The following is a 12,412-nucleotide window of genomic DNA, read 5'->3' on the forward strand; positions in this document are numbered from 1 at the left end:
AAACTTCCTACTATGCATCTGTACATAGTAGGGTCTTCCAAAAGCTCACCTGCATCAGTGCTCAGCTTCACATTCTGCTCCAAAGGAACTGAAATAGGCTTACAGCCTGTCATCCCATATTTGGACAGCATGTCCAATCCATATTGCCTCTACAAGAGCTGTATCCCACTTGGTGATCTAATCACCTCAATGCCCAAGAAATAACACAGCTCTCCCAAATCAGCTCTCCCAAATCCTTCATCTCAAACTTCTGCTTCAATAGCATTTTCACATGAAAGATATCTTCATCACTATCATGTGTGATGATCAAATCATCAACATAAATGACCAGCAGCATAATCCCTTTCTCTGTTTTTCTCACATAGAGTGAGAAATCTACCTTGGAAATCTGAAAGCCAATAGTGACAAGATACTGTCCTATCTTGTCAGACCATGCTCTAGGTGCTTGCTTCAAGCCATACAAGGCTTTCTTCAACCTGCAAACAAACTCAGGATGAATAGCATGAACATAACCTGCTGGCTGCTCCATAAAGACCTCTTCTTGCAAATCACCATGCAAGAAGGCATTCTTTACATCCATCTGATGTAAAGACCATCCCTTTGATGCAGCCATAGCAATGGCTACTCTTACGGTTGCCATCCTTGCAACCGGACTGAAAGTTTCTTCATAATCAATGCCATATGTCTGTGCATACCCCTTGACAACTAATCTTGACTTGTATCTATTCACAGAACCATCTGCATTGTGCTTGATCTTATAAACCCACTTGCAACCAATTGCATTCTTGTCTTTAGGCAAAGGCACCAATTCCCATGTAGCATTTGCATCCAAGGCATCCATTTCTTCATCCATTGCTTTCTCCCATTTTTCATTTCCCATGGCTTGCTCAAAAGAAGTGGGTTCTGGTTCCTGTATCACTTTGACTATATAAGCATAGTGAATGGCTGTAAATCCATCATATTTCAGCCTATCCATAGGATACCTAACCCTGGTAGACCTGCGCAAAATAGGCTCACTTCCAGGTGCTCTCAAAACATCCCTGGTCTTCCTTACTCCAGGTATAACAATAGAAGGAATACCCAACTCATCATCAATGCTCTGTTCTGAGCCACTGGATTCACCATCCACATAAGAGTGACCTGCATTCACATCAAACATGGGCTGATCTACCTTCTCTTTTCCTTTTCGTTATACCTGCGTACCACTATCTGCATTGCTTTGAGGAGATTCTCCTGATCTCAATCTACCTGTCCATGGCGAAGTATGTGAACCACTGCTAGAGGACACTGCAGGTCCACTGATATTTTGTGATTGCTGCTATGAATTTTGTGTAGCATTACCATTTTGTGCATCTACATCAATCATCACATTTACTGGTTTATACGAGCTGCTCATCTCATCAAAAACAACATCTCTGCTCACTGTGAACTTACGTGTAGAAGGGTTATAGCATCTATACCCTTTCTGCTGCAGAGAATAATCAATAAAGATGCACTTCTCAGCCTTTGGATCCAACTTGGACCTCAAATCATCTGGCACATGAACATAGGCAATGCAACCAAAAATTTTCAAATAAGAAATGTCTGATTTCCTACCAGTATACATCTCCTCTGGCGTCATGCCATGTATTGTTGCAGTGGGAGTCCTGTTCATTATATAAACTGCTGTAGCAACTGCTTCAGCCCAATAATAATCTGGTAGATCTTTTTCATTTAGCATGGCCCGAGATACCTCTCCAATATGCCTATTTTTCCTTTCTGCAATTCCATTTTGCTGTGGGGTATGACTGCATGAATATTGCTGCTTTATGCCATGCTCCTGCAGGAACCTTGCAAACTCATTTCAGAGGTACTCTCCCCCTCCATCTGACCTTAGGCATTTTATTTGTAGGCCTGTTTCTTTTTCAACCATAGCTTTAAAAGCTTTGAAGTGCCCAAACACTTCACTTTTCTTTTCCATAAAATACACCCAAAGTTTTCTGCTGAAGTCATCAATAAATGTGACAAAATAGTGACAGCCTCCAATAGATGCAGCTTTAGTAGTCCACACATTAGAGTGGATTAATTCCAATGGCTTTTTACTCTCTTGAACATGCTTAGGAAATGGTTTCCTTGCCTGTTTTCCAAATTGATAGGCTTCACACACCTTATGCATTTCTGCAACCTTGAATTTAGGCAATTCTGCAACAATATTTTGGGCCTGCATTGATTTAAGTCGTTGTACATTAACATGACCAATGCGTTTATGCCAGATATTAATATCTGCAACTACACCGGTCCCATGTGCAAACATTGCTGCACTCAATTCAGGCATGTCCACATCTAGCGTAAACATTCTGCCTTTCTTCTTTCCTTTTGCTATCAAGTGACGATTATTTTTCATATCCTCAACAAAGCATCCATGAGGATTAAATCTGACCTGCAAGCCCTGCTCAACCATTTGACCAATAGAAACCAGGTTCTTGGTGATGTTCGGGACATGAAATACATCAGACAAGTATTTCTTTTTCCCATCCTACATAGACAAAGGAATTTTGCCAATCTGCACAATAGGATGTGCAGTATCATCACCAGTCTCCACAAATCCTGGTTTTTCCATTTTCCTTGCATCCTGCATCCATTCAGCATGACCTGTCATGTGGTTTGATGCACCTAAGTCAACATACCACACATCATTGCTTTCTTCTGCACTTGTCACAGAATTTGTACCATAAACAAATGCTCATTTCTGTCATCACCCTGTCTACTAGAGGATGCATAATTGCCTTGCTGCAATTTTCCATTCATAATGTCATTCTGCTTTTTGTAGCAGTCTTTAGCCATATGCCCCATTTTACTGCAGTAGTAGCATTCAACATTATTGTTTGCATTTTGGCCTCTCTGCCATCCACCACGACCTCTTTGGCTCCCCCTGCCTCTAGAGTTACCATGTCCTCCTGCATAGGACTGGTTTTCTTGAGTTTGCTGCATATTCTAATTTCTACCATGGCCTCCAGATCGGCCTCCTCTACCTCTGCCTCTACCCCTTCCAGCATTTGAGTAGAAGACAGTTTCTTTTGAAGTTCCTACTGAAGAAGATGCACCCCCATTTCTCTGCTCTTCAGAAATTAGAAGAGCAAACAACTCTTCAAAATCTGGAAATTTTTCACGGACGGCAATGTATGTCCGGAACTGTGCATGATCCTTTCCTAGACCATTCAAGGTCACAGAAACTAGATCATCATCTTCCACTGGCGACCCAATGGAAGCAAGTGCATCTGCAATTTTCTTCACCTTCATGTGATAGTCGTTTATGCTCAAATTTTCTCTCTGCACATTGTGCAACTCCTGTTTGAGCTGCATTTTCCTAGCTTGCGTATTTGTGCTGTACATTTCTACCAAAGTATCCCATGCCTCCTTTGGCGTACTTGCATCCTGAATATGCACAATCATGGAGTCCGAAATACTGATAGACAGCCAGTACATAACTTTCCTGGCTCTCTCATGCCATCCTTTAAATGCCTACATTTCCTGTTGATTGGGAACATTAGGAAGAACAGGTTCTTCTTCATTTCCTGTAATGAACTCCCAATAGCCTTTTCCCATAAGGAAATTCGTCATTCTAAACTTCCATGCCTGGAAGTTGTTCTTGTCAAGCTTTTTAGTGACAATCTGAGAAAGAGAATCAGATGCCATTTCAGAACACCGCAAAATATTCTGTCACTACAAAAAAACACAGCTTTTGCCTCACACGGGCAGATCTGCAAAACTGACGAAAGTGGTATTTCACCACACAGTCGCTTCCTAGTGACGATTCAACAGGCAACAAGCATGATTCTGCAACTCCCAATATCTCTGCACACAGGCATACGATGCAATTTTTACAGCAACTTTCCACCGACTAGCCGAGCAGTGGTCGCACAGCAAAAACAGGGCCTCTTCCTGAGTGCCTGCGGAGAACTTCCGCCTCCAAAACGGGCCTCGAAATGACCTCGAATCAGAAAAATAAAGTCACCGAGGCTTTGCCATCACCCGCAGCATATAATGCCCTCTCGCCACACCGCGAAGGGCGTCTCAATCTGAGACAGTGCACTCTTGCACTTCCGGCTATGCTACCTGCAGAGATTTGCTCCCAAACTCGAAAAAGGAAAGCAACACTAGTCCTCTTACCAGAACACTGCAAACTTGGTTTGCTTTCTTGAGCTCCTTACCACGAACAAGGCTCTAATACCATGTGAAGATAGTGGGAGAGAGGGAAGGAGTCTCACTTGAGGCTTTCTCACAAGCACAATGGGGGAATACACACAAAGGTGGAGGCTGAAAACAGTTTTCCTCTTCTTAGTTGTGAAAGCCAAAAGAACTCTTGTACAAAGAAATAGAAGAACCCTATATGTGGGTCTCAAACCAAACTCAACTAACTAAGGTGGCATACTAACTGAGCCACGAACTAGTGTAGATAAGGATAGCTGTCATCCAGCTATTATTCGTGGGTGGTGTACCAACCGCATCTCTAGCTAACAAGTCGGTGACATAAATGCACAACAGTCACCCTGGCATATCGCGAGTGGAGCTCGATATTTCAACACACGCGTGTATAGACGTGCATTTAGATGCTTAAATAGACGCTCTGCTTAAAAATTTAAAAATTAGATAGGCGCATCGTTAAATGCATGCATAGACGCATTTTTAAACGATCTTATAAATGCATTTATAGACGTGGAAATAGACGCTTCCTGAACAGACAGATGCGTATATAGACGCATTTATAAATGCGCTTTATAATATTTTTTTTTTAATTTACAGAATGCTGTGTATGTTGTGTATGCTATATAGTTACAAGAATCCCATTTCCACATTGTGTAATTCAATTCTTATAGACAACCGCATTTTAATTACAATTCCAAATAAAACATTACAACTCCAAGATGCAATAAAATTGAAAGCTCAAAAAGTGCTTGTATGTACATATAGCACGAAGCTAAGCCACGTCATGTGGCTTCAAGTACAAAAAATAAGGAAGGTAAGCCACGTTATGCGGCTTCAAGTACAAAAAATAAGAGGAGTGTATATACAAGAGGCACGAAGACAAGCCAGTGGCTTTAAGTACAAAAAAGAGTAGCTAGCACTACTTCTATGACTAATCTATGTTCTCCACGTCCTCGCTACCTTCCACGCTCCCTTCTGCGCTCCCTTCTGCACCTCCTTCCTCGTCTTCTTCCTCGTCGTCTTGTGCATGGGCTTGTAAACAAGGGACAACATATATCAATGTATGAAAAATCAAATCTTTACTTATAATATTGACATTATTTAATTACTTTCAAATACCTCGGGGACCCCCGCTCCAGTAGCCCGGATATACTGCTCCTCAGTAATCAACCCATCATGATAGAAGTGCCTCCATGTATCTCCTCTGTGATGGTGGCAGTGGTAGGCTGTCTCGACAGGAGTAGGTATCTGCCCATGATCTCAAGCTGCAAGACGACACAATTTGTGGAGGGATTAGTACAAAGAAACAACCTCCTAATAAACTACATAAGCAATATAATTTGAGATCGATACTTACAAATTGGGCCTCCCATGATTCAACACCCCTTGCTCCAAAATGCATGCTTCCATATTGCTCCATCTGGATCCTTCGTGCCTCCACGTGCTGTAGACTGGGGTCCTCCCTCGCTGACTTCATTGCTTTCTTCCACTCACGCTTGTGAGCGGTGTGGGGCGGCGGGCCCCTTGGTGGTTGACCTCCCGCGAGCCTAGCAAGCTCCGCTAGTGCCTGTCTCTTAAGCGAAGATCTTTTATTGCCAAGTATCATAACAATCTTTGACTTGGCCCATTTATCTATGAACTGGTGATTGGGGGGGTTAGGATACCTAGAGCGAATAGCAGCGAGGGTCTCATCAGCCAACCTCTTTGGCTGGTCTTTAAAGCGGATAAAGCAATCTCTGTAATTGTTAGCAATTACAGAGCGCATGAAGGCCATGAGGTCCTTCCCCTGCGCATCCATCAAGATGCCTCCTGTCTGAGTGATGTCATAGAATACCATACCATCACCCGGAGGCACGTCTAAATCATCTGAATCATCATCGTCCCCACCGCCACCCCTCCCAAAGCACTGTGCCATGCATCCCCCACCGCTCTCCCTGCTACTATGCCTGCTACGGTGTCGTGTCGAGCTAGTACACTAGCCACTCGTAGCTGGAGACTGCACAAGACTACGCTGACCACTCGTATCTGAAGAACCGAGTCTCGATTGCACAGGAGTACGCCGACAGCTCTGCGAGACAGAAGGACCTCCTGACGGCATGGGGGAAGCGGCATAAGATGGCATGGCAGAAGGGACATAAGATGGCATGGGGTTGTGCTGACTCCGCTAGGGTGATCTCAGCTGGTGTGGGGTGGTTTGGAGTCTATAGTGCCAACTCCTGGGGGGTGTTTAGAGTACCCATCATATAGCCGTATACCTCTGTAGGACTAGGAGGGTGCCCTAAAAGCTCGCCTAAAAGGTTATATAAGTCCCTAAAAATAGAATCCCAGGGATCAGGTGAGCTCGAAGCACTTCTGGCCACATGATGAACTGGAAAAAAGAAAAAAAGAAGATTACTGATGGGCTGAAAGAAAGGGGAAGGGAAGAGAGGATTACTGTTCGAGCGCGTCTATAGACGCGTCTGATTAGCGCGTCTATTTTTGCATATAACAGCATGTCTATAGACGTGGCTGTCTGTGTCTACAAATAGGCTAGACGTGCATCTAGACACACCTGCAGATGTGGTTCTAGATGCAATCTGAGATGCCTATAGACGCGCTCTGACAGACCGACTTTTCTAAAAAGCAGAAAAGGACATGCGCCCGACACACAAATGTAACATTGATACCCAAATCATGCATTTTTTGGATACGAGAAAGTACAAATCCAAAGAGAGCAAACTTCCAAAAAAGATCAACTACAAAAAGACTTACCTTGGATAGAGGTATGGAAGGTTCTTCTCCTTTTTCAAAGTTGCTTCTCTTCCTTGTTCACCCTCCTCTCCTTTAAGCTTGGAAGTAAGTGTGGGTGCCTTCCTCTTAAGTGTAAGCTTGGAAGTAAGTGTGGGTGCCTTCCTCTTAAGCGTCAAAACTGTGGATCTGCTAATAACAAAGCAAGCAAGCTGTGCGAAGTACAAGTAATGTGAAGAAAAGTGAAGTGAGCACGCTAAAAGCAGGTTTAAAAGCCGCGTCTATAGATGCATCTAATAGCGCATCTATATACACGTCTAATTACACAGATCAGACGCGATTTTAGATGCGCTTGTAGATGCGCACCATAGAACAGACAGACACAGTTTTAGACGCGCACCACAGAACAAACAGATGCAGTTTTAGATGGGCCATAGAGTTTAAAATTAAATATTTGAAGAAAAGCAAATTTTTTTGGGTTGTTTGTTTATAGGATGTCTTCATCTTCAACAAGTAGCTCCAATAAGGATGAATCCCTCCATATCCACCATCGCGAAATGTGGTTGGAGCAGAAAATCAAATGTATGTGTGATCGATGTCGAGGAAACATGTATCGTGCATGCAGGATTACACTCAATCACATCTCAAAGTATGGAGAATTGGATGCGACCGTAAACATGGTAAGGGTTTGTAAGTTAAGGTTGATTGAGATACCTATGGGTGTTCATATGTTTCAGTTATGATCCCGTTTTAATTTGATACAGGATGCAGTGCCACACCCGCATATGTTGCCCTATGCTCGCCATGAGGAGGCGAAGCATCGGTGATATTAGGTGGGATCTTCAGGAGGGACTGTTACAGATGCATGGAGTGATGGTGATAGTAGCCCTCCACCATTACCTCATGAAGCCGTGGAGGAGGAGGTGTTTGATGATATGGTGCGGGATTTATATGTCCATCAAGGGAGGGATGATAGCATGGAGCAGGATGATCTTTTTACTACAGCATCGACTCCATTATTTGAGGGGTTCACATTCTCTGTTCTACATGCCTCCCTTGAGTTACTAAACTTGCAAACCATTTATGGATGGAGCAATGCAAGTTTGAATGCATTACTCAAGTAAGCTTTAAAGTCTATTTTGCAAACATGGTGAATTATGCTAGTGGGTCAATTACTCGAATGCTTTTCCTCATTTATGGTCTTCACATGCAGGCTATTGTGTAAAATGCTTCCAAGGGAGAATAAATTACCGACCTCAAGAGATATGGCAAGGCAAGCCTTTGGTGACCAACCAGACGCTTTTCACCGAATCGCGACATGAAGATAGGCATTCACATGCAATTGGTATCGCAATCGGCACATTAGAGTATTGTCTTCCGAACCATTGCTTGTGCAATAACACCATCTACTCTTGGCTTATCTTTATGAACCAATTCAAAACATCAACCACCACCGTGATCAAAACGACTTGTTGGTATAAAGAGGAGACGACGTTCTTAGGCAAGGCGACCTGTATGCATTTGAAAACATTGGTTATGAAAGGCCACAAAACCACAAAGTTTTAACTTTTCCAAAAAAAGCCACATCATTACTCTTTTATCACCCTTCTTACTCTCTTAAGTCCCTTTTTCTCACCACCAAGGACTTTGAAAAGACTTATAGCTCTTGAGTAGCTCTTCCATTATTTTAAGCCTCGCCAAACTCAAAGAAGAGGAATAAAGATCAGGTCGAGGAGTTCAAGATCAAAGGAAGTGAAAGAGCTGGATTGAAAGGCGAGTTCATGAATCAAAGAAAGTGAGAGGACTTTGAAGATGAATCCTATGCCTAGAACAAATACAGGGAAGTGGGCATCGCATTTTTCTCTCTGATATAAAGCTTTTTGCTTTATAATTTTTATATCCTTCAGGACTTAAAACCACCAATTTTCAATGGGAAATAAAGGGAGTGTAATAAAGATGCAATTAATGCGTTCTTGCAAAAGTGGCAAGATTTCCATCGACTCAGAAATACTCCTCCTAAAAATCAAGTCGTGGAAGCAAGTCTTTCCCTTGGAAATAAAGGCTATAAATGGTGTACCAGAAATGAATTAGAAAGAGCGTGAGAGGCTTGGGACAATTGCACTATGAGCAAAAACACTCTAGTCCAATACATAGCAAACTATAAGGAGGCAGTCCTTAAGATGAAGGGAATTGATGAATTCCAAAAGATAAGGGGTTTCATGAGAGGTCTCAAAGACACTTATAAGGTTGAGGTGAAAAGAAATTCTCCTAAAACCTTTGAGGAAGACATTAAGTATGCCCAAATATATGATGATACAATAGGGAAATGCTACTTGGAACTGCCCTAAAAATAAACAAGCGGGAAATAAAGCCCCAAATAGACCTCCACAAAAACAAGTACATGCGGTGCAAGTGTTGATGCTTAATGGTACTGTTATGGATAAAATTGTCTAAGGAAAAAGGCATTAATATGTATGTGTGTTTGTATATGTGGCAATAGTATAATCAAATATGGTGTGCATAGGGCCCAAGGTTGAGGTGGCAAGGCATGACCATGTGCCACCCTTCCATGTAAGAGGACCCATAAGGTGTGTTGTACATAATCCATAATAGTAATATTATAAAATGCAAGGTGGCATGGCTCCTCCATGTGCCACCCCTCCACCTAGGATGAAATAATTGAGATATGGCTCAAAGTCCATGGGAGAAGCAATATAAAATGGGTGGAGATGGCTATTATATTGAGTTATTCCCTCCATATGGGATAGGCCCATGTGGGGGAGGTATAGAAGGACAAAGAGAGCTAGTTAAATAATGGGGAAAGTAGGATGAGGTGGCAAGATTCCTTGTGCCAACCCTCCACTTGTCCTCCTAGAGGTTTGAACCTATTATAAAATTGGAAAGAGACCAAGGGAGAATCATAGACTTGAGATATGGGGCTTGATTTATGTGGAAAATGGAGGCAAAGGGTTGTCGCACACAATTGAGAGTGCGTACCCACCTAGCCCACATGGAAGACTTTTCCACACACACCATGCATGTGGGAGGATACATTAATGTGGAGAGACCCCCTCTTTTGGCTATAAAAGGAAGGGGCTATTCCTTGATGAGACACGCTCATTCTTGTAAAGCCACCTAGCTAGTATTTTGATATTTCCCTCTCATCCCTTCTTTCCAATAAAGTATGGATCACTTCCCTTGATGTCTACATCTCAACATTCCTCCTCCTATCATGTTCATGCTTCTCTTCCCCCTCTCCCTTTCCCCTTGTGTCATAGTCTCCCTTTTCCTTCCCTCCCCTTCTAATTCCTTTTTCACCCCTATGTCATCCCTTCGCCCTCATGCTCTCCTCTTCTCTATGGCCTTTGAGCGTCGCCATACTTAGTCTATAGCCTCTGGTCTCGATTACATTTCCGGCTAAAAGTTTTGGTGTGGCTGCTGGGATTCGAGCCCAGGTCTCCACACGGCTGGTGGCGAATCTTCTATTCGTACGGGTTACATCAACAAAACTATACCATCTCTGCTCTTTCCAAGCTACTGCGCGTGCATTCGATTCGTGCGTCTCCTGCGCTTCAGTTCTCTGGACTGCTACAACTTCTGGTTGCGGACAGTTTTCTGCGCTTCAGTTCTCTGGACTGCTGCGATTTCTGGTCGCGGACTGTTTCCTGAGCCCCTGCAAAAGAGTAACAGCAGATCCCGCGCCCCCCCTATCTCTTCTCTTCTTCTTCTTCTCCTTGTCTTTCTCTTTCTCTTCTCCTTCTCCTCTCCTCTCCTCTCTTTTTATTAAAGAGTAGGATTGGAACCCAAGACCTCCCCCTTCACAAAAGAAAGTCTTATCATTGGGCCAACAAGTTGGAAGTGGTAAAAATGTAATGATTTTTGTTCATATATTGAAATTGCGGGAGCTGTAACTCTCTAACCATAAGGAGTTTGCTCTTGTTGTAAAAAGCAAAAATATTTCATTTTATGTTCTCTATCCACTTCTCTTGCTAGATCACCAATTCAGAACTTCTCCAAGCCCACTTCACGGACGCACACCTCACGAGAAGGGTGGACATTTATGTCACTTCTCGACGCGTTTAAGGAATTGGTGCCTGTTCCTCCGCACCTTACGGCTACCAATGCACGAGATGTATTCCTTGATCTTCATGTCGACCTTCAACGGCTGATTGTCCAGTGCATTATTGATGGTGATGACGGGTGGAATGACACACTGTGGATGATTCAGGGTGACGAACTACTGATACGCTGGGAGGATTTTGACTTTACTTCTACTCATTGTGCGGTGATCGAACTACTTGCTGCTTCAGAGGTAATCAAAACGGTTTCCTTCTTCGAAGGGTGGGATGCTCCCCAAGCTTGTGGGGAGATTTGGCGCATCTGCTTGTTGATTCCTGTGGAAAAGCTCGTCCTGAATGGTTTATTCACAATCTCATTACAAAGGTTTCTAGGCCTTGGCTATGGTTGGTAATGTTTCGACCAAGGAATCCATTTGTACCTAATCAGCCTTTTGTGCCTCATTTCGAGCTTCAAATTGTAATTCTTTTTGGGCTTAAGATAAACTATCAACAAAGAATTGCAAGTTTATTTGGTGCTGAACGTTTGGCTCAAGTGTTGAATTCTCCCCACCCTCTCCTCCTACCTATCTTGGACTACCGAGAAACTTGGGATGTCCGAATTCTCGTCTTGGTGTGATGACATCTTGGATTCTTCAATTTGATGGAGCTTACAAACCTTCGAACAAGGCCGCTGGCGTGGGTGTGAAGCTCACTTCACCGGGTGGTGAGGAGTTTTGTTACAGCAAGTCTTCGCCCGCAAGTACTTGCAATCAAGCTGAGTACTCAGCGCTCATTTTTGGGCTACAAAAGGCACAAGAACATCATGCCAAGCAATTGGAGGTGCAAGGAGATTCTCAACTAGTGTGTGAACAAGTTAGTGGAAGGTGGAAGGTGCGGAGCAAAGGCTTGGTTCCACGACATCAACAAGCCTTGGAACTTTGCAACCAATTTGAAGAGGTAAAAATTCAGCATATCCCTCGAGCTCGAAATCTTGTTGCTGATTTCTTGGCACGTGAAGCTTGTATTTCAATCACGCATGACGCGAGTGGAAGCGCCACCCCAACCAAGCCGCAAGCCACGAAGGAGGGTGATCATTTGTAAGGAATGCAAAGGTTGTGGTCATCATGAAACTAAGTGTTGGGCCTACTTGATACGAGTTCACCGACTTCGGCAGACCATCAGGAGGGTTCTCAAGGACATTGCTCAAAAGAAGGATGCCAGACCGCACACCCCTTGAAGAAATAGAATGGCGACTACAAGAACTGGAAGAAGCTGAAGGTGATGTGCAAGCTCTCCAACTGTTGACATTTGTCATGGCATTCTTGTTTGCCTTGATGAACAACCTCATGCGACGCCGCACCTCTAACCCTCGCGTGTAATGATCAAAGTGATATCATGAGGATTGGTCCTTTTAAGATTGTCTATGTGCTATTCTATGCTGA

Source organism: Dipteris shenzhenensis, chromosome 31, assembly GCF_047967505.1.
Source record: "Dipteris shenzhenensis isolate YYH24624 ecotype China chromosome 31, Dip_SZ_1.0, whole genome shotgun sequence".
NCBI lineage: Eukaryota > Viridiplantae > Streptophyta > Polypodiopsida > Gleicheniales > Dipteridaceae > Dipteris > Dipteris shenzhenensis.